This window comes from Mytilus edulis, chromosome 1 (genome assembly GCF_963676685.1).
Source record: "Mytilus edulis chromosome 1, xbMytEdul2.2, whole genome shotgun sequence".
NCBI classification, from domain to species: Eukaryota; Metazoa; Mollusca; class Bivalvia; order Mytilida; family Mytilidae; genus Mytilus; species Mytilus edulis.
The window spans coordinates 48,231,389-48,256,116 of NC_092344.1; the positions used below are offsets into that span (position 1 = coordinate 48,231,389).

At 32.1% G+C, this 24,728-nt stretch overlaps 1 long non-coding RNA gene across 1 annotated transcript; it reads right to left on the minus strand.

Annotated features, from left to right (window-relative positions):
* Positions 1–727: 727 nt before the first annotated feature.
* Positions 728–1,824, minus strand: LOC139483801 (uncharacterized). Its single transcript, XR_011655099.1, has 2 exons — positions 1,747–1,824; positions 728–1,153 (listed from the first exon to the last, which is right to left on the minus strand). It is a non-coding gene; the product is annotated as an uncharacterized lncRNA (long non-coding RNA).
* Positions 1,825–24,728: the final 22,904 nt, after the last annotated feature.

The window sequence follows — 24,728 nt, forward strand, 5'->3', positions numbered from 1 at the left end:
GTACCGCAATAATATGTTTTGTCCTCTCAAATGTCAAATACTATTTTTGAATCATATATTTTCTCGTTTTCAAAGAAAAACGCGTTAAATTTTTATCTAAAAACAGCTAACTTTAAGTTTGAAAGTTTTACTTGGAGATGGTATTATATTTATGTCTTCATCATTTCGATGATCCTTGATGATATGTGCATAGAAAATATTTACGAAAATAGCAAGAAATTTAACCAAAAAATATATTTTTGGATTTTAAGGTTACTACCCAAAACCGTAAATTGAGGGGTACCCCCATTAAAGGGATAAAATACAAAAATGTGACCATAGAATCTTTTTACGACCCGACGGAAATTAAAATATAGATATTATTCTATCATTTAAAACAATTTGCAGCCGTGTGTTATTCCGGACCATTAAACTCGTTAACTAAGCGTCTTTTTCGATGTCAGTTGCAGTACTATATTGAGCTAAAAACCTCTATGTTCGTTTAAGTTTGATGAGCTTATTAAAGTTTGCATGAGGTTTAGATTTTTCAGCCCTCGTCATCACTGAATTGACATTAATTGTCGATATGTGCATATGATACTGTACAATTGATACCGTAAATGTAGGTTTATATAGCCACAACAAGCTGTTAAAATTGATTTATTAATTATGCATGGATACTGTCAAGTCATATAAGTCCTTACTTAAAAGGAAATAAAAATCAATAACAACAACAACAACACATAAATATTCAAAATTACAAATATATTTTACAATGTTTTAATTTTTTTCAATTGTTTAGAATATATGAAGCGTATTACAGATAAAGAGCATAAAATAAATATAAACAAATCGAGTCAAAGTTCTAATGCAATGTGACTATAAGATCTATAAGTATAAACTATCAATATCTTTATTCTATAATACAATTTTAAAAGCACCCTCTATAACAACTCATTTGAGCGGACAAACAACTGCCGTAACAGGTTACTAATTTCATTCCGACGTGATTAGCGCTACAGTTGCCCCGACATGAGGTGTATGTATCTTCACATTCACAAAAACACGGTCTACCCTTGTTCCAGAAACTACATCCAAGAGACGCAATAACCAAACAGGAAATCATTATGCACATCAGTATTTGTCGAGCCATATTTCTTGAGGTTTTGTTGAACTGGAAAACAAGAATAACAAATAAAGATAATGTTGTTTTTATCTTCGTATTAGTGATAAAGAAGAAAAACAAATCCAACTTACATTATGTTTTTGCAGAGGTTTTGGCTCTTCCTTTTAGTCCTTTTTGGTTTATAGCTCGCCTTTTTTGTAATAAGCATTGAATTTTCAAATATTTTGGCCTCGAGCATTACTAAAGAGATATTGATTGTTGAAAAGGGCATCAGTTGCAAAAAAATGGTACCTTTTATGTTATTAAACATACAGAGACAAATAAGCGTCAACTTATATTTAGGTTGCATTTCAGGTCTAAACAGGTAAAATTAATTGAAGCATCTGAGATCACCTTTGGCTTTGGTTGCGAGTTTGTAAAACTATAAAATTACGATTATCGTGCAAATCATAAAAGAAAATCACTTTATCATGTTTATAAACTATAACGTAAATTCAATTTGGAAATAAATATCAAATCAAATTTTTATCTTCTGCATCTGAAGTGAATGGACTTAATTGTAAATTAAAACAAAGAATTGACAATTGCCAATCTGATAGAATGTCCCTTCGTAATAAAAACGTATAGAATTACATACTTACAATTTTCAACAGACTTAGTTGCTACTGAGAACTGGAAACTGTTAAATGATATATTATCTAAATGCACACCTTCGTGATTTATACATCATATATATATATAGTGCGTATATCATATTGGCTTATTTCCGTGAACTTTCTTAATTTTTTTTCTTGATAAATACATGTATCGAATAAATATTGTTCGTTATAACGGATTCTAATATACCTTGTTTAACATTGAACTTGATTAAGCAAGGTCAGTGATAGGAAACACGAAGATGTATTATATATTTCTTACCAAAAAAAAATAACTTTAAGTTAACACAATTCATGGCCACCTCTTCTGCAATTGATATTGTTTTCATAATAGAAATGTTGATGATTTCAAGCATCTGTCATGATAGTTTCTTATTGTCATTATTTATTTTTGTATTGTGTTCATGCTTCGACCATTCTTTTCAAGTTTCCACAATGAAGACAAATGCGTAGGGTTGGCCTTATTTCGTCGTCTTCTTTCGAATGATTAGTATATAAAAGAAAGGCTAAGGCCATAAACGGGCATCAGATGATTGCATATTTCGTTTTTAATTATTTGTTTATTTACAGTTCTGTTTTTTTTTTCTTTCAAATAAAGATTGTGAACGCTGTCGGTCACTATGAACACGATGATTTATAAAATCTATTGAAATCGTAAACACAGTTGTTGTATCTTTCTCATTTGAAACGCAATTAAAACTAACGCTAGATAGGTCTGTTGCAGAGATATCAAAATGGAATAGTATGACATAACAATTTGAAGGGACGTGTCTTCTGTCAATCTAAATGTGACATAAAGATTGGAATATTTGATTGAGCTAGGAAAAGGTAGGAAAAACAATTTAATGCATTTGAACAGATAAAAAAATAAGACCACCCATAGATCGGAGGTTTATGTTGTCGATTATTCTGATTCCTAAATTGTGTTAGAGATATGTTGAAAAACTGATGTAATTCTGTTGAATTGATATCACAACACCTTGATCTTGACAAAAACCTATATGTATTCTATTCATTTTCTCGAAACATCCTTAAAGAATAGTTGCGTTTAATTCTCAAGTACAGGCATTTTCAGCTTGGTAATAGATATGGTCAACACCATATTTGGTTAATAGTAGAATGACTTATGTCCACTTTAATCCTGAGTTTTAAAAAGAGATGTCCTTATTTAAATGACTTTGTCTTTGTTAAATATGAAGGATGAAATACTTGCTACACTAATTATCAACCATTTTCTAATATAAATAAAATTGTGCAAATCCTGAATTATGGGATATATTTTCCAAATTCAAAGCTCCGATTTCATTTCCGGTTTTTAGAATATACTTGGTTTATATATGGTGCTTCTGTATTTTATTAGGTCTCTAGTTTGTTTGTATTCGGTTTGGATGGTTTGCGGCCTCGGGCATGACTGAAAAGATATTAACTATCAAACGTAGCATTTGGGGAAGTGCAACTAGTACCTTTACTGTTATAATAAATGCATAATTGCAAATAATTTTTTTTTTTAATCTGCATTGCGATATATACAAATTCAATTACATGTTAGTCCCTATAAAAAAAAGTAAACGAAAACCAAAAACACACCCGTCATTAATTTAAAGTTACATTATATCATACTTGGTTTTTTTTTACAGAATATGTGAAGCTTATTACAGATATAGAGCGGAAATGCAAACAAAAGTGTACAAAGATGTTGATGTAATCGGGCCTTATGAGATTAAATATCATTTGCACCCATAACAACCTTTTGCAGAGGATGCACAATTTCTGTAACAAACATTCTGGTCTGTTCTATCGTTTATATCTCTTCACCCGCTCTGACAGTCAGTGGACGTGTCTCACACATACACGGTTTGTCATGGTTCCAGGAACTACAGCAATGGGACACAACTACAAAATAGGAAATCAAAATGGATATTAGCATTTTGCGGGTCATGTTTCTTGTTTGATTAAACTGAAATTGAAACAAATAAATATAAGTTTGCTTTAATGCACGGATTGAAACAATCTTCCAAAAACGTATTTTTTATTGCCATAGCAGTATATTCTCTCACTGTATCTATCTGCGTTCATCAAAGGAAAGACCCGATCAAAATGATCAAGCACACTTTGAGTACAACTATCTGGATGTTTTACTAGTTTATCTGTTAATCCATAAAACCATAAATACTTATTATTTCAGCTTGACATTCCTTTTAATAATCTACAGTCTGATTATTTCCCAGCAGAACATTGTGAAGGATATTGTACAAATGCAAACCCAAAACAAACAAAAACATTGTAAGAACGAAAACAACAAAATAATCAATAAATTATTAGTTTTGGATAGGTCGTAAAAGAATTATTTGAAGTGTTTTCTGTAGTGCTTCTCTTTTTTTTCTTACCGTTTTTTAACACTACACCCGACATAAAATGCTTTTGCATTCCAGTGGTTGTCGTTGGTTTCTTTTTTTTTAAAGATATTTTGTTGCGTATGTGTTAAGCAGCAATACGACTTTTATAGGGTTTTATCTTATCAATCCTTTCATTTTTTTTTATTTTCATTTTTTTTTAGATCCAAAAGTTCCCAATTATCTTCAGTGTAGTAGTCCAAATAGATATTATGACTATGTCGGTCGTGATGGGCAATTTCAAATTAATGCTGTGACGATGTAATACTAATTAGGACTTACAAAATGCTTTATCCATCGAATATGAAATTAACTAAAAAGTAAAATCACAAAAATACTGAACTCAGAGGAAAATCAATTCGGAAAGTCCATAATCACATGGCAAAATCAAATAACAAAACGCATCAAAAACGAATGGACAAGATCTATCATATTCCTGACTTGGTACAGGCATTTTCAAATGTAGAAAATGTTGGATTAAACCTGGTTCTATAGCGCTAACCTTTTCACTTTAATGACAGTCTCATCAAATTCCGTTATATTTACATTGATGCGTTAACTAAACAGACACAATAAATAAAATAGTAAAAATATGGGTACATCAGTCAACATCGTATAACAATTTTAAAAGGGAACAATTTAACAGAACACAAAAATATCTATCTACAAACACATTCATTGATTTGTGAGTCTGACGTTAGAAAATTGTATACGTCACATAAATTTGTCGTTCAATGTGCATACAAACAATTTGAAAATTTACATAGGCAATGTTAGCATATAAATAATACTAACGTAAATACTTAAAACAATTACCACCATTTTCAATAAGATCAAATGAGAAGTCTAAAGAAGTAAAACTATTTGCAGCATTCGAGATAGCCCTCGCTTTATGGGCGTAATCTAAAATCATAAATTAACCCTTTGTTTTTTTAATTGTAAAACATAAAAGAAAATTAACAGTTTAATTGTGAAGTAATGGCCTGTTCCAAATAAATTCTTAAATCAACTTAATATTCTTCTAAGGAAGGGGTATTTTAGACCAAGAAATTTCCCATGTCTAATTAGATAAAAGTTCCCTTGGTAAAAGGCTATTAGATTGCATATATACTAACAAGGTTGTCACTAAAAACAGCAAAAGTTAAATATGGTGTTATTTAAATGCGCGTTTGAATGTATTTTATGACAGTGCGTAGATTATATTGGCTCAATCATTTTCTGAGAACCTTGAACTTTATACTTCTACGTTTTGATATTGTACATTTAAATGTATAGAAATATCCAATACTAGTATATAACGGTTTCTATTTTCAAATGTATCTAAGCTTGTTGTAAAGCAAAGAAAATTATAGTAAATATCGAGTCATATATGGCTATTTCATGAACAAAATAGTGACCTGAAAATAAGAAACAAGGTTCAAGGTCACTTCCACGATTAGCAGTTAACACAGTTTCTTCAATACAAATATTGATAATTTTACATTGTGTAGTACAACTTTATTATTGTCTTCATACAGCATGTAACTGGTTGGCGAGAGGGCATAAATAAGGAACTACTTCGAACATTTAGAATATTTAAACAATGCCATATACTTTTCAAGCTTGTATATTGCAACACTTTCACTTTATTTGCTTCGTTTCTGAATTTTAAACATGAATGTATATATATTTAAATTCCCCCCGCCCTGCTCGTCCGAATTTAAACTATTTAATCACTTAATTCAATAGGCTATAAACAAAACAAACACAGATATAGGATTAGTTGCTCGCAGTAACATATTATTTTCTCTTGCGATACAATATTTTATTTTACTTTATTGTACATATTTCTTCGATTCAAACCACGGACATATAAATCAATGACATATAACATTGTTTCTCATTCGCATCTTTTCTTTTTTATCGGTTAATACCTCCAACGCCTGTACGTATGTAATAAACATAGCAGCAACTGTCAATATACCAATGTGACCAACTTCAATTCGACGCAACTGCGAGCACCTTCGATAATATTACATTTAAATGCCAAACTTTATATAGTACCATTAAACCCCACCCGTATTAACCACCAAAACTTTTTTCGTGCATTATGCACCCGACATCAAACTCTATAAATAGTACATACTGTTGCAGAACTTGTTATACTAGTTCCCATCTATAAATAATTACCACTAATAGCAAACGGGTAAACCCCAATTTCAAACGAAATAAAATATGTTTAATCTCTAATTTCACTAGGCTATAAACAAAACAAACACATATATAGGATTAGTTAGGAAATGAAACAGTTCACGTTTGTGGCATTCTTTTAGACAGTTTTATCTACAGTAATGCTGGCGTCACACATTGGTGTATAGACCGGCGTGCTCCAGACGTACAGAGAAAATTGACTAAGTCTGTATACGTTAGTTGCACGCCAGAGGAACGCTACGCAATCGATAAACGCGTGCTTCAAAAGTTTGAAGAACGTCGAAATGTAAAGGTATACGCTTTGGGAACGTTATAACTCCAGTAATTTTTTTTGCAGCTTAAACATTTTCATCCAGCTCAAGCGTGTGTCAAGTTTTTACCTGTTCGTTACACGCACTTAATGCATGCGCTTCAAGCGCGTTGAAAACGCTACAGATAAGTTTGAGACATATTTAGGGCACGTTGTATACGCTTCAAGATAGTTCGACCTTAACTAAAACGTATGCGGGTGTGTTTGTAACAAACAACCCACAATTAAACGTCCTAGATACGTTGCGTCTCGAATACGTTCAAATAACTTTTTTTCTTTCGTAGCGTGCATAGACAAACGCCAACAATACGCCGACGTACGTTACTTGAATGCCCGATAAACGCTTAGGTACCCTTTTCGTACGCCCAATACTCGCTTAAAGCTAGTTGTGCACACGATACAGATATGACTGACAGGTTAAATGCATCCAAAATTTCTAGCATATTTGCAGCGTACATGATTTCTCTCCACAACCGGCGTACGTCGCAGCTATACGCTGATGTATGACACCGGAAATAGTTTAAAGCTATTTCAATGTGTTAAAAAAAGGGACGAAAGATACCAAAGGGACAGTCAAACTCATAAATCTAAAACAAACTGACAACGCCATGGCTAAAAATAAAAAAGACAAACAGAAAAACAATAGTACACACGACACAACATAGAAAACTAAAGAATAAACAACACGAACCCCACCAAAAACTAGGGGTGATCTCAGGTGCTCCGGAAGGGTAAGCAGATCCTGCTCCACATGTGGCACCCGTCGTGTTGCTTAAGTGATTACAAATCCGGTAAATAGTCTAATTCGGTAGGTCATATTCATGAAAGGGAAGGGGATTGTAGTTACGACGTAAGGAACATATCCGATATCATTTGTGAAACGGTTATTCCATAACGGTCAACCAACTCGTGATGGCGTCCGTAAAATTTACGAAGGGATGATTTCAACTTCACCATTTGGAACTCTTGGTTTAATAGCTTCCTTGTGAGCAGCAAACCCCTATCAAGAAAATCATGATAGGAAATGCAAGCACGGGAATATCGTATCAATTGGGAGATATATACCCCGTATGCAGGTGCTGCTGGAATGTTGCTACTTAGAAATGGAAAGTTCACAATTGGAAAGCTGAAATCATCTCTTTTGTCGTAAAGTTTTGTTTTCAACCGACCCTCATTGTCAATTTCTAGATGTAAGTCAAGATATGAAGCCGACTTAACTGTATCTGTAGTATCCTTTATCTCTAGTTCGATTGGATAGATGCGTTCCACATAGTCACCAAATTTTGAATTGTTTAGTGAAAGAACATCATCTATATAGCGGAAAGTAGACTTAAAGGATATTGCTAACTTCTTATCTTTCTTTCTAAGAAGTTCCTGCATGAAGTCAGCCTCATAATAATAAAGAAACAAGTCGGCGAGTAGAGGGGCACAGTTTGTTCCCATTGGAATGCCGACAGTCTGTTGAAAAACACGTCCTCCGAACGTAACAAATATGTTGTCAATCAAGAAATCAAGCATCTTGATAATATCAGTTTCAGAGAATTTTTTGTATGAATCAGAGTGATTCTTTACAAAGTAGGATTTATCCCTCCCTAAGACAAGATACTTGTATCTACGTTGGCCATTCTTTTTTATGAAGCAAAGTAATATCAACTCTTTCAATTTGTCTTTTAGTTTGGAATGTGGAATACTTGTGTACAGGGTAGAAAAGTCAAATGTTTTAATACTGTTACAAGATGAAAGAGAGTTAGATTGTATGTACTCTAAAAGATCTTTTGAATTTTTAAGTATCCACATCTGATTCACGCCACCTCTAGAATAGGCAGTTTCACAATAACTTTGAAGCCCGTCTTTGATTGCTGATAAAATAGATGTTAATAATTTAGAAAGAGGTTTCGTGGAGCACTTGTTAAGGTTAAGTGGCAAGTTGTTTAATTTAGCAATACAAATATTATGATATGTGTGCAAATAATTCCAATATTATTTTGTGAACCTCACACAATTCCCTTCTTCAAAGTAAAAACAACTGCACACATGCATGTGCATTTAACAATTCTTTTTTTTCTTGATTATTTTAATGAATAATTGTAACATATTACCGACAAATCAACAAATTAAGTCAAACATCCATTTACCAGTAAACTATTTTGCATTTACATATCATCATGTTGTTTTTCTTAATTATGTTGGTGATATATTTGAATTAGGCGTGATTGGATAATCAAAGCACCTGCTATAACACCTCCTTACAGTAGATACACATTTCCTGTGACAAACATGTTGGTCTAATTGGTGGTAAATATCTCTACATATGCTCCGACGGGTGATACAGGTGTCATCACAGTCACACATAGTACACGGTTTATCCTGGTTCCAGGAAAAACAATCAAGGTACCTAACTACCAAACATGATATCAAAACGAACACCAATTGTTGACGGGCCATGTCTCTGTGGGGTTTGATTTAACTAGACAAAAACAAATAAATGTTGAGTCACTGTAATTCGCATATTGTCATTTAAAAGAAGACTATTACCAGATGTTCATGATATTTTGAAAAAAAAGAATCATTATTCTGCCTAACTATTTTTATGAAAGAACTATTCCAAGAACCGTCGAGTTTAATAAATTTTATAAATTTTGACGATTTTGCTGCAAAACATGAGAGGAGTTTCACCTGAATGGTAAAGTTGTTTTCCAAATCAAACAGTAAATGTGTTTCTTCTGCACTTGAAAGAACAGGTATTAAAGAAAAAGAAATTATCATGGCTAAAACAGAAAGAAAGTTTCTTGACAGAACGCTATTTAATTGCATCAGGGATCACCCTCGCTTTTGAAGCAAGTTCATTATACTATAAATGTATGATTTTCTTGCAAATGATCACAGAAAGTCACTTGAAAAACTATTACTTAATTATATTTTAGAATACTAGTACATATTAAATAAAATATCAAATCTACTGCATCTGAAGTAAATGGTATTTAAAATTAAAACTAAAAATGATGTCATGTCCCTTCGTTAAAAAACATATCAAATTTCATACTTACAAGTTTCAATTAACTAAGTTGTCAATAGCAAAAGAAAAAGTGATATATGTCGTTACATAAATGCTCATCTATGTGTTTTATACATGCCAGCGCGAAGATAATATAGGCTTATTCTCTAGAAATACAATGTACCCTGAACTTGAGCTTTAATGATTTTTGATTGTTAATTTTTACATTTACATGTATGATTAAATTGTTTTATTTAAATGGTTCATACTTCCTAATGTATCTTGCTCAAATGTGTACTTGATTAATCAAAGTTTATAATAGGGAACACGCAGTCTCCGTCTTTATCCTTAAAAACATGGATTTTAAAATTGGTAGCAAGGTACACGTCCTCCTCAATGGACTTGCGGTTAACACTGTTTCTTTAATAAAAATATTGATAACAAAGCATTTTGCAGTAAAAAGGAAAAACACTAAAATACTGAACACCGAAGAAAATTCAAAACAAAAAGACCCTACTCAAATGACGTAATCAGAAATTCAAACACATCAAAAGAATGGATAACAAGTGTCACATTCCTGACTTGGTACAAGCAAATTCCTATGTAAAAAATGGTGGATTAAACCGACTTTTTAAGAAGCTGGACCTTTTACTGGTATGAAATTCCGAAAAAATTCCACAAAACACACATAAAAGGTATAAATGTCAACAATAGGGGTAGAACCGTCAACATCGTGTTATCATCTTAATCACTTAAAAAATATGTGTCAACAAAGAATAAAAAAGCATAAAGACAAAGCACATCAGCAAAAATTAAAGACAAAAGTAGAAAAAAGAATTACCATCACACAATATTACAATGAAGGGATAAGAGGCAAAATTGTTTATTGCCTCAATATTTTTTCGTTTATTATTTACATATCGACCATTAATCGAACATAAAACATACAATTCATGACTGTATAATGAAGATACATGCGTTGGGAGACAACCGTTCTGACAGCCTTGCCTTATTTCTAATGTTTATAACTATGATGTACAATAGAAAAGCTCAAGTAATTGCTCTTTTTATATGTTTATTCAAAAGTTGTTCTACTAGCAAACACAACTATATAATGTAAACAATATTGATATCCTCAAAACGACGAAGCTTTTTATCTTTTAAATTCCTAAAAAGAGCATAGAAAATTACTAGGAAGCTTTTAAACAAGTGAACTAATTTTAAAGTTAAGTCATCCTTTCGAAAGTATTATAGACGCCAACAAGGGAGTTATTTGGCCGTTTTGGAATACATTTCACACATATTTGTTCAAAGAACGTAACCACAGATATGTCATATGTTCCTCGATTGTACCAATGACACTAATTACCGAATGTGTACTGATCAACATAACGTTTACCATTCGTGTAGTTATATCTGCGTTCCCATCCGGAGAGCATGCCATCACCAAAAGCTTTCTGGTGGGGTTTGTGTCAATAAGTCTTTAGTTTTGTAAGTAATGTTTAGTTGACTTGTATATCTTTTTTGTCGTCTTTCGGGGTTTTTTTTTGTCATTTCGTTAGTGGACTCGGTATCTGATGATTATGTTAGATATAAAAGAGGAACGAAAGATACCAAAGGGACAGTCAAACATATAAATCGAAAATAAACTGACAACGCCATGGCTAAAAATGAAAAAGACATACTGACAATCAATAGTACACATGACATAACATAGAAAACTAAAGAATAAACAACATCAACCCCACCAAAAACTACGGGTGATCTCAGGTGCTCCGGAAGGGTAAGCAGATCCTGCTGCACATATAAATGTTACACTCAACGTCTCCTCATCGGTTACAAAGCACTTTTTCTAAATCAATTTAGTTTTCAATCAGGATAACACAGTCACAATAGTAAAGTATATAATCTTTCATATTAAAAGACAATGTCATAATACTATGACAATGTCATTTACACTGTTCAAACATACCCGCATGTCAAATTTTTACAACAGAAAAGCTGAATGGACATTAGTCAAAATTTGTCACGTCCTCATGAATTGTCGTACGTCCTATCAAAAACCTTCAGAAAGCTTCCATTAAAACTATTTTGCATACAAGTTTCTTCGAAAAACTAAGAAAAGGGGGATGCAAACGACTCCCAATACTTAATCTAAACGGAACTACGTAACTCAAGACTTTCAATACTGAAACAATAAAACAATGTTTATCAAATTCGAATACTAGTCAGTTTATAGGACCTCAGTTCGATATAGACTTGGCAATCCATCACTTCTATCTAATCAACTGTCCTTTATGATAAAGTTTGGCGTGTGATGGTATTCGAAACAATGTAATTTATATATTGACATTGTCATAGTTTTAGGACACAGTTACATCAACATCAAAAGGTAACTGTACTTTATTGTGGAAGCTGTGGACTGCTGGTTAAAAATAATTTTGATTACGGAAGTTGCTTAGCAACTGCTGAGGAGACGTTGAGTGTATCTGTTTGAAAAGCACCCATGGTATCTTCAGCCTTTTCAAACCAAAAAAGGGGATTCAAAATTATACAACACGTACAAGTTTCGATATTATTTCTTAACACAAGTGCAATTTTCAAAATTACACATTAGACCACGTGCAACATTCAAAATTTTACATTAAACACCGTTCTGGTATTTAGTATTAAAATTATACATTAAACCACGCATGGATTTTGAAAAAATTAAAAGACGTTCGAATATCAGTTTGGTTAGATAGAATAAAATGTTCTCCTGAAAACGGATACAATCTAATAGACAAGACGTGTGTTTGATTTGAAAACCTTGCCTTGCAACATACTACCATTTAAACTCAACGACACCTTAAGCTTGTTAAATTTAGAAAGCATTTTTAATTTAGGGATCGATAAATATCCCTATTGCAAAGATCTGGTCTTTGTGTATATTGAGCTAAAAACCTCTATGTTGCTCTAGGTTTGATCAGCGTATTAAAGTTTGCATAAGGTTTGGATTTTTCAAGTATGTCAGCCCTCGTCATCACTGAATTGACATTAATTGTCGATATGTGCATATGATACTGTACAATTGATACCGTAAATGTTGGTATATATAGCCACAACAAGCTGTTAAATTTGATTTATTAATTATAAAATTAAGAATGGAAATGTGGAATGTGTCAAAGAGGCAACAACCCGACCATAGAAAAAACACAACAACAGAAGGTCACTAACAGGTCTTCAATGTAGCGAGACCTACATTGCATGAATACTGTCAAGTCATGTAAGTCCTTACTAAAAAGGAAATACAAATCAATAACAACAACAACGCATAAATATTCAAAATTACAAATATATTTTACAATGTTTTAATATTTTTTTAATTATTTAGAATATATGAAGCGTATTACAGATATAGAGCATAAAACAAATATAAACAAATCGAATCAAAGTTCTAATGCAATGTGCCTATAAGATCTATAAGTATAAACTATCAATATCTTCATTCTTTAATAAGATTTTAAATTCCTACTAGTGTCTAGGTGGAATCATACTACTTATTTCGTACGGGAAGCACCCTCTATAACAACTCATTTGAGCGGATGCACAACTGCCATAACAGATTATTAATTTCGTTCCAACGTGAATAGCGTTACAGTTGCCCCGACATGAGGTGTATGTATCTTCACATTCACAAAAACACGGTCTACCCCTGTTCCAGAAACTACATCCAAGAGACGCAATAACCAAACAGGAAATCATTATGCACATCAGTATTTGTCGAGCCATATTTCTTGAGGTTTTGTTGAACTGGAAAATAAGAATAACAAATAAAGATAATGTTGTTTTTATGTTCGTTCAGTGATAAAGAAGAAGAACAAATCCAACTTACATTATTAGTTTGCAGAGGCTTTGGCTCTTACTTTTAGTCCTTTTTGGTTTCTAGCTCGCCTTTTTTGTAATAAGCATGGGATTTTCAAATATTTTGGCCTCGAGCATTACTAAAGAGATATTGATTGTTGAAATGGGCATCACTTGCAAAAAAAATGGTACCTATTATGTTATTAAACATACAGAGACAAATAAGCGTCAACTTATATTTAGGTTGCATTTCAGGTCTAAACAAGTAAAATTAATTGAAGCATCTGAGATCACCTTCGGCTTTGGTTGCGAGTTTGTAAAACTATAAACTTACGATAATCGTGCAAATCATGAAAGAAAATCACTTTATCATGTTTAAAAACTATAACGTAAATACAATTTGGAAATAAATATCAAATCAAACTTTTATCTTCTCCATCTGAAGTGAATGAACTTAATTGTCAATTAAAACAAAGAATTAACCATTTCCAATCTGATAGAATTTCCCTTCGTAATAAAAACGTATAGAATTACATACTTACAATTTTCAACAGACTTAGTTGCTACTGAGAACTGGAAACTGTTAAATGATATATTATCTAAATGCACACCTTCGTGTATTTATACATCATATATATAGTGCGTATATCATATTGGCTTATTTCCGTGAACTTTCTTAATTTTTTTTCTTGATAAATACATGTATCGGATAAATATTGAACGTTATAACGGATTCTAATATACCTTGTTCAACATTGAACTTGATTAAGCAAGGTCAGTGATAGGAAACACGAAGATGTATTATATATTTCTTACCAAAACAAATATCTTTAAGTTAACACAATTCATGGCCACCTCTTCTGCAATTGATATTGTTTTCATAATAGAAATGTTGATGATTTCAAACATCTGTCATGATAGTTTCTTATTGTCATTATTTATTTTTGTATTGTGTTCATGCTTCGACCATTCTTTTCAAGTTTACACAATGAAGACAAATGCGTAGGGTTGGCCTTATTTCGTCGTCTTCTTTCGAATGATTAGTATATAAAAGAAAGGCTAAGGCCATAAACGGGCATCAGATGATTGCATATTTCGTTTTTAATTATTTGTTTATTTACAGTTCTCGTTTTTTTCTTTCAAATATAGATTATGAACGCTGTCGATCACTTTGAACACGATGATTTATAAAATCTATTGAAATCGTAAACACAGTTGTTGTATCTTTCTCATTTGAAACGCAATTAAAACTAACGCTAGATAGGTCTGTTGCAGAGATATCAAAATGGAATAGTATGACATAACAATTTGAAAGGGACGTGTCTTCTGTCAATCTAAATGTGACATAAAGATTGGAATATTTGATTGAGCTAGGAAAATGTATGAAAAACAATTTAATGCATTTGAACAGATAAAAAAAAAAGACCACCCATAGATCGGAGGTTTATGTTGTCGATTATTCTGATTCCTAAATTGTGTTAGAGATATGTTGAAAAACTGATGTAATTCTGTTGAATTGATATCACAACACCTTGATCTTGACAAAAACCTATATGTATTCTATTCATTTTCTCGAAACATCCTCAAAGAATAGTTGCGTTTAATTCTCAAGTACAGGCATTTTCAGCTTGGTAATAGATATGGTCAACACCATATTTGGTTAATAGTAGAATGACTTATGTCCACTTTAATCCTGAGTTTTAAAAAGAGATGTCCTTATTTAAATGACTTTGTCTTTGTTAAATATGAAGGATGAAATACTTGCTACACTAATTATCAACCATTTTCTAATATAAATAAAATTGTGCAAATCCTGAATTATGGGATATATTTTCCAAATTCAAAGCTCCGATTTCATTTCCGGTTTTTAGAATATACTTAGTATATATATGGTGCTTCTGTATTTTATTAGGTCTCTAGTTTGTTTGTATTCGGTTTGGATGGTTTGCGGCCTCGGGCATGACTGAAAAGATATTAACTATCAAACGTAGCATTTGGGGAAGTACCTTTACTGTTATAATAAATGCATAATTTCAAATAAAATTGATTTTTTTTAATCTGCATTGCGATAAATACAAATTCAATTACATGTTAGTCCCTCTAAAAAAAAGTAAACGAAAACCAAAAACACACCCGTCATTAATTTAAAGTTATATTATATCATACTTGGTTTTTTTTTTTTACAGAATATGTGAAGCTTATTACAGATATAGAGCGGAAATACAAACAAAAGTGTACAAAGATGTTGATGTAATCGGGCCTTATGAGATTAAATATTATTTGCACCCATCGTAAAAACCTTTTGCAGAGGATGCACAATTTCTGTAACAAACATTCTGGTCTGTTCTATCGTTTATATCTCTTCACCCGCTCTGACAGTCAGTGGACGTGTCTCACACATACACGGTTTGTCATGGTTCCAGGAACTACAGCAATGGGACACAACTACAAAACAGGAAATCAAAATGGATATTAGCATTTTGCGGGTCATGTTTCTTGTTTGATTAAACTGAAATTGAAACAAATAAATATAAGTTTGCTTTTATGCACGGATTGAAACAATCTTCCAAAAAACGTATTTTTTATTGCCATAGCAGTATATTCTCTCACTGTATCTATCTGCGTTCATCAAAGGAAAGACCCGATCAATATGATCAAGCACACTTTGAGTACAACTATCTGGATGTTTTACTAGTTTATCTGTTAATCCATAAAACCATAAATACTTATTATTTCAGCTTGACATTCCTTTAAATAACTTACAGTCTGATTATCTTCCAGCAGAACATTGTGAGGATATTGTACACATGCAAACCCAAAAACAAACAAAAACATTGTAAGAACGACAACAACAAGATAATCAATAAATTATTAGTTATGGATAGGTCGTTAAAGAATTATTTGCAGTGTTTTCTGTAGTGCTTCTCTGTTTTTCTTACCGTTTGTTAACACTACACCCGACATATAATGTTTTAGCATTCCAGTGGTTGTCGTTGGTTTCTTTCTTCTCGATATTTTGTTGTGTATGTGTTGAGCAGCAATACGACTTTTATAAGGTTTTATCTCATCAATCCTTTCATTTTTATTTATTTTCAATTTTTTTGAGATCCAAAAATTCACAATTATTTTCAGTGTAATAGTCCAAATAAATATTATGATTATGTCGGTCGTGAAAGGCAATTTCAAATTAATGCTGTGACGATGTCATACTAGTTAGGACTTACAAAATACTTTATCCATCGAATATGAAATTAACTAAATAATACTAACGTAAACATTTTAAAACAAATACCACCATTTTCAATAAGATCAAATGAGAAGTCTTAAGAAGTAAAACTATTTGCAGCATTCGAGATAGCCCTCGCTTGATGGGCGTAATCTAAAATCATAAATTAACCCTTTGGTATTTTTTAATTGTAAAACATAAAAGAAAATTAACAGTTTAATTGTGAAGTAATGGCCTGTTATAAATAAATTCTTAAATCAACTTAGTATTCTTCTAAGGAAGGGGTATTTTAGACCAAGGAATTTCCCATGTCTAATTAGATAAAAGTTCCCTTGGTAAAAGGCTATTAGATTGCATATATACTAACAAGGTTGTCACTGAAAAAAGCAAAAGTTAAATATGGTGTTATTTAAATGCATGTTTAAATGTATTTTATAAATAACAGTGCGTAGATTATATTGGCTCAATCATTTTCTGAGAACCTTGAACTTTATACTTCGACGATTTATAATTCGTTTTGATATTGTACATTTAAATGTATAGACATATACAATACTAGTATATAACGGTTTCTATTTTTTTATGTACCTTAGTTTGTTATATAGCAAAGAAACGTATAGTAAATATCGAGTCACTGGCTATGTCCTGAACTAAATAATTGTTTTAAAAGTTAGTAACAAGGTTCAAGGTCAACTCCACGATTAGCAGTTAACACAGTTTCTTTCATACAAATGTTGATAATTTTACATTTTGTAGTAAAATTTTATTATTGTCCCCATACTATCAAACCGTACGTAACTGGATTGGCGAGAGGGCATACACTGGACAGTACATTTATTATTTAAAATATTTTTATATACAATGTCATATCCTTTTCAAGCAATTGCAACAGTTTCACTTTGTAAGCTTCGGTTCAAATATTAAACATGAATGTATACATACGCATACATGTGTTGGTTTATTCATCGACAATATCGTTATAAGCACTAACATAGTATTGCATATTTCTTGTCAAGGACATTCGTAAGTTATCTATATGTTTCTGCCGTTAGAATACCCCTCTTTGACCCAATGCAATACAGTACAATATTGTTACTCTCATATTCATGTACATAGGTAGAGAGAGAGAGTGAAATATACATACCGGAAAATACATCTATTTACAAACATTTATAGATTAGATTTAGATACAGGGGTTTCAAAATAATATACATTTTATCCAGAAGGACCCACATGTTTGTTTACACACTAATGAACTTGCATGATCTGTTTATCTCTGACTTTTAAAAAAAATCAATCAGTTGGCAAAACTTGTGTGAACTTGAGCAAGCCATTTAATATGTTTTGAGGTATAGTTTTCTACTGTCGTTAAAAATGGACAAAGTAGACAATGAAAATCGTCTGCCATGCTACCAAGATCGACATCTTCCCGTTTCTATCGTGAGTATGTGGTTTATGGTTCAATATTTACATTAAAAAGATTTGTAATACTTTCGCGATCTTCCACGATCTCAAAATACATTTCAAAATGTAACTCTAACTTAATAGTTCTGTAATTAACTGCTTTTGTAGACTCTTGTAATTGAGTATTCCAGTACTGTTTGAATTGGTCTTGTAATCGCAGCTGTAGTGCATTTGATAACCATTCATCGTTACCAAAACATTTAGCAATCCAAATATTTGAAAATCTACATTCATCCAATATATTGCAAACCTTACTTACAAAAGATGTTCATTCATTATTAACAGTAAAGAGTGTTTTCGGTAGTTGATATGCGATAGAAGATTACTTAGTCTCTTTATCAGATACAATTTTACACCAATAGGATACTACTAGTATCTTGAATTCCATATATGTCCAAAGGATATCATGCAAAAACAAAAACAAAATATAATATGATTGATTTTTATTCACAACATGAAAGTCTTACTCAAATTACAACCCTAGGAGGATCTAAATCACAATTTACTACTAAGGTTTCCAACGCATAGCTACGACAATGCGTTTAAAATGAGTAAGACGAACTCCTTATTTCGTAACTGTAGTAATGAAATGAAAGACATGTTGACTATCAAGTCTTTAAAAAAAGAATTACAAGTGAAAGTGCCAATATAATTAAAACCCGAAATAACCATATCTTGATGCATGACATAAGATAATAAATCATTCATATTGCAGGCTGTTTATGAGTAACTTACACATACAAATATATATGACGGACTTTAAAACGCAACATACATTTTGTTCATTTTTTCTAAACCAAATCATGATTGATCCTCAAACAACTACTATTCAGGCTTACCCTATGTAATTAAATAAAGGCAACAGTTAGCAGATGTCTCTTAAATAAAGGCAACAGTAGTAGACCGCTATTCGAAATTCATAAATAGATTTAGAGAAAAAAACAAATCCGGGTTACAAACTAAGACTGAGAGAAACACATCAAATATAATAGGACAACATCGACAAACAGAAACGAACTATTATATAACAATGACTTGGTACATGACATTTTAAGAAAAAAAATGTGGGTTAAACCTGGTTTTGTGGCTAGCCAAACCTCCCGCTTTTATTGCAATGTTAAATATAACATTAAAGTTTTAAAATGGTTTGAAAAAAATCAATATTTTACTTACCTAAGTGTATTGAACATACCGAAATATAAACGTCGCACGAGTTTCTTAACGCGACATTTCAAACCTTTACCTAACTTTTAATGTTGTTTTCTTCGTGATACTATTCTTTCAATCTATAGTCACACTTAAATCAGTTTAATTAAAAATGTTGCATTGCCATGATTGCCGAGAATGACCCCGTCAGAAAATTGCAGACAGGAAAACGTGAACGTGCCGTAAACAGAAATTGTGACTTCAGAAACTCTTCTCACTGTCCCTCCAACAACGATGCAAGCAGACGGGATTTGTTGATGACCATCTTTATGTTGTGACATTGCCACACAATACCATTTGATGACGCAACGTCATTTAAGAGATTGAGAGACATGTTTCCTGCCGCAAAGTCAACTGCTTATCAAAACACCGAAAACCATGGCTGACATATTCATGCCTTTATTATTTCCCATAAACTCAAATGCCAAAGGTTCAACTGCAGAAAAAATACCATTTAAAGCCCTAAAATTTAAACCCCGTAATTGCCAAAACACACTATAATAGATGGGACAAAGGGTAATCACACAGGTACAAAATAGAACTCAAAACATGCCCAAAAGAATTTGTTTACCTTTCTGAAAGTCATTTGTGCATTGCTTACATGCTTTTATTGCCTTCTACGGTGATATATGCATTGGTAAGGGTAAGATCAAGGTCGTAACTATGAAAAATCTTTAATTGTTTTAACCTTTTTATGCCGGTATATTATATTGGTTGTAATTGAAACAAGAAAATGAGAAGTGCGGGATTGTTCAGAAGAAAGTAAACCATTGTAACCTATCATTTCACATGGGTAGTTTTGAAATTTTAAACGAGAACCGTCTGTTTTTGAATCGACCTAGATCGAACTACATTTAAATTTACTCGTGTTTCTCAGAGAAGCATTTAAATGCAACGCTAAATTGGAATTTTAAACCCTGTACGTTACTACAAATTCTGTCAGTAAGTTAGTTTTAATAATATAACGACATTGCTGCTCAGATGTATGCGATATAGTCTTTTGGAGCTGATGTGGCGTGAATAGATCATCAATCAATCAATTTTTGGTAAGTTTTCAATTTCTGTTTATTTGAAATATTATTGAACAAATGTAATAAACATCGGAAAAGATTTTTTTATAGTTTCATCTATTTTGTTGCGCAAGTTTTTCATGAATATCATGTTTGCTTATTATTTACTGATGTTTTCTTGATTTGATTTCAAATATGAACAAATATCATAAATCATCATTTTGTCTTTAAAAAGTGGTTTTACATTGCAGATCGAATATAGCGATGAGCAGTCAGTGCTTTTTCGTATTGCTTCTTTTCCTTTCCGTTGTGAACCAGTCAAATGGTAATGAATTTAATCAGTCTTCGTCATTTAAAAGAATTTCAAGACATAAAAGAGCTACTTATGAAAGGTTAAGCTGTGCAGATAAAATTAATTTAAACGGTATGTCTTTGATAAACAAGGGAATAGCAATGATTGATCCTACTATAAAGATTTCTGGTAGATTTTATGGAGCTTTGAAAGATTTGTATGACTCTCCACGTAAAAATGTTCTGAGTGTTACCATTAAGGAGTTGGGAAAGTACAGCAATTATGCACTGAATTTTTTCAATGGAAAAAGTGTATTTGAAGAACGATACATATTCTTATACACGACCAATGCTTTATATAGCGATTTGAATAAAAGGTTGCGAGACCATGATTGTGAAATAAAAGCTTTGGGGCAATCAGACATAAATTTGGCTCCGTTTGCAGCTGTTTTGTGGAGCATACTTTATTATTGGCCAACTCTGAAGAAAGAAAAAGGAATGACTTATCGCGGAGCAGACATGGTACAGTCCGATATAGATTTGTACAAAAAGGGATACAGTTTTGTGTGGAATCAATTTGTTTCAACAGCTCGAAAGTCGGGCTTTGATAAAAGTGTAATATTTTATATCAACAACAAGAAAGGTTCTACATTAAGTCCAAGTTTAGTTAAGAAATATGCTTGGAATCCAAATATTGATGAGGCGTTGTATTGTCCAGGCGCACAATTTCGAGTTCTAAATAGTAGGTATGATAAGTACAAAAAGAAATACGTCATTGACATAGAGCATATATCCAGGAGTCCACCTAGCTCTGTCGAGAGGTTGTTATTTTCTTTCGTGATCGCTCAAATGACAAGCATATTCGTTTTCACTTTAAAATTGATGTAAATGTTATTATGATACCAAATGATGTCTCCTTTGAGCAGAATATCATTTTTCTGTCATATTTTAAGACGTTGTGTGTGTTATGTACTTGTAAAACACACCATGACTTTAACATTTGTTCCAACTATTTTGTTCAAGGATGGAAAGTCAGTTTTTATTAATCTGTTTTACCTGACATTGTTTTATGGACATCTATTCGCAAGCTTTACCTTTTTTTTCAGCCCATGGAAACTGTTCTCATCACGAATTAATATGTTTTTAAATATGACTGTAAACTGCTAAAAGAAACATATCATTTAAATTGTAAAAATGTAATGTGGAATTGTTAGGGGTGAAAACAAATACAAATGAATGCAGTGTATATAAAATTGTATTACCTTTGATGAGTTTATAAAATAAATTTGAAATTCAAAAACTGTTTCTGAAATTGATAAGTAGTCTTCAAATTCCATTCCCAATTTTATTATCATTCAAATACCTTTATTAATTTTTCGTTCCTCGAAATGCTCGTAAAAACAAATTGAAACTCCATTCAAATGATTCAAACGTCACAAAATCCCATGAGGCGCCAAATGAATTCCAGAATATTCATAAACATCTAAATAATGACATGAAACAAATATCTACAATTTCGGTCTGCAAGAAACATCTGAATCAATTGGGTAATATTTACGTTGGACGCATTCCATTTGGCTTATCATTTTTTGCAATTGAAAAGGCTATATTGGATTTTAAGATAAAAGGAATTAGACAAAAACTTGTCATTACAGATCAATAACTCCAGAGTGACTGTCGATTTTGGTCAATAATTTGTTGATCTTGTCTTTTTAATTAGTTTTGCTAATTGAATGATGAATTTTTCTATGATATTGTTATGCCCCATTTATGATTATTATGTTTTCTGGACTGTGTGTTCGTTCGTCCGTTCGTTCGATCGTTCGTCATCCATCTGTTTTTGGTCACGGTAGTTTTTGATGAAGTTCAAGTCCAATCAACTTGAAACTTAGTACACATGTTCCCTATGATATGATCTTCAAAGTTTTAATGCTAAGTTAGAGCTTTTACTCCAATTTCACGGTCCATTGAACATAGCAAATGATAATGCGAGTGGGTCATCCGTGTACTATGGAAACATTTTTGTTTTATATAAATTAGGCAAACAAATATAGGGAAAACACTCAAATACGTGGTCATCAGATAATTTTAATCATGAAATTTTTGGAAGATGTTGTCTAGTTGGTCAATTTGCTTATATAAACGTTTCTATTCATTTGTTAATAATCTGATGTAATGCTTCTTCTGATTGGCTGACGTTGTTTGGTTATCAGCTCATAGACATAATTTGTATATTTGGGATATTTTTTCTGTCTATTCGAAATAACATAAAAAATGTGCACACTGACAAATAACCCACTACATTCTTTATTCAGTGTGCATCACATTTTTTTAAGGTTATTTCTTCATAGACAGAAAAGATATTACAGTCATTCCTTAATAATTTCCCTGAATTACGACAAAAACGCACAATCATGACAAATAATGAGTCGTTCAACCATGTTAACCGAGTGTAGAGCTTGTCTTGCTTATCATAGTATGCTATTCCAAGTTTTGCTGTACTGATCATAATTCTCGAGATTATAAGCAAATTTGAAGAAATGATGGTTTAAATATCATTGAAAGGCAATAACTCATATATAAAAAGTTAGTCTGACAGTTTTGGTGTAAAAAAGTAAAATAACAAAAATACCGAATTCTAAGAAAAATCAAATGGCAAAATCAAAAGCTCAAACACATCAAACAAATGAAAAAGAATGTTTATGTTCCCGACTTGATACATGCATTTCCCTATGCACACAATTGCGGATTTTATCTGGCTATAGCTAGCTAAACCTCTCACTTGTAAATGACCATTATATGACAGCTGAGTTTTTTCATATACAGCGGTTTAATAGATAAAAGACAAAACTGGAATTTTACCCCTATATTCTATTTTAATTCGTGTCGGCCATGTTTGTTTGGCGGTGGGGTCTTCTGGTAGTTTTTTAAACTGCATACTAAATGACGATTGTGACCTAGTATGTTTAAAACTGTTTAATTTGGTCCAGTAGTTTTAGAAGAGAAGTTTTCTTAAAAGTTAGTGTGTTGAAAATTAACGCACATAAAGCATTAACAAGGTTTGGTAAATCAAATGGTTAAGTGCTCCAATTTTGTCATCGTGTTTATCATATTTGAATTTACGGGTTCATTATAAAAAAAAAATGCGTAGTTGTTGTATGATTGCCAATGAGACAATTATTCATAAATTTAGATAACTGGCGTAGATAGAAGCAATAATAGGCAAACGTATGGCCTTTCAACAGTGAAAAAAATCATATAGACATGAACCAACGACAACCACTGAACTACAGGCTCATGAGTTGGGATATGCACATAAAGAATGTGGTGGGGCTAAACATGTTTGAGAGCTCCTGACTTTGAATAGAGAATATGGCGGAGTTAAATACTAGATCACCGTAATGCCTTCAATAATAAGCAAAACCCATACAGCAAGTTATAAAAGACCCATGAAATGACAAATATAAAACAAATCAAGCAAGAAAACAAACGGCCTGGTTTGTGAACAAAAAAGGAAAGGAAGGAACAAATATGATATCAGCAACAAATGACAACCATACACTAAAGGATACTGACTTGGAAGAGGCATAAACAGAATGTGGCGCTGTTAAACATATTTGCTGGCGCCACTCTCCCCTTCCCCTCACATGCAACAATGGTGTAACCGCACAGCATAAGAACACACCAAAAATCCATTAAAAAGGGCTTGGCTCACCGGATCGATATTAAGCACTAAAAGAAACCAACAAAAACACAAAACACGCAAAGTACAGATATAGGAACGTATTCGAAATTTCTAAGAGCTAGTTCAAAGCCAATAACAGCTACATTTATTAACAAAATCATGTATTTGCTAAGACTAAGTGTCAGTCAGTTAACATATAACATTCAATGGATTTATTGTTAACACGTTATTACTACGTGATTTAAATTATAACACAATGTTGACTGATGTACCACTATTTTTGACCAGTTAGCCTATTATGTCTGTTTGTTTTGTTCACAGATCGTTGTCGATATGATGGAATGTTATGCGACT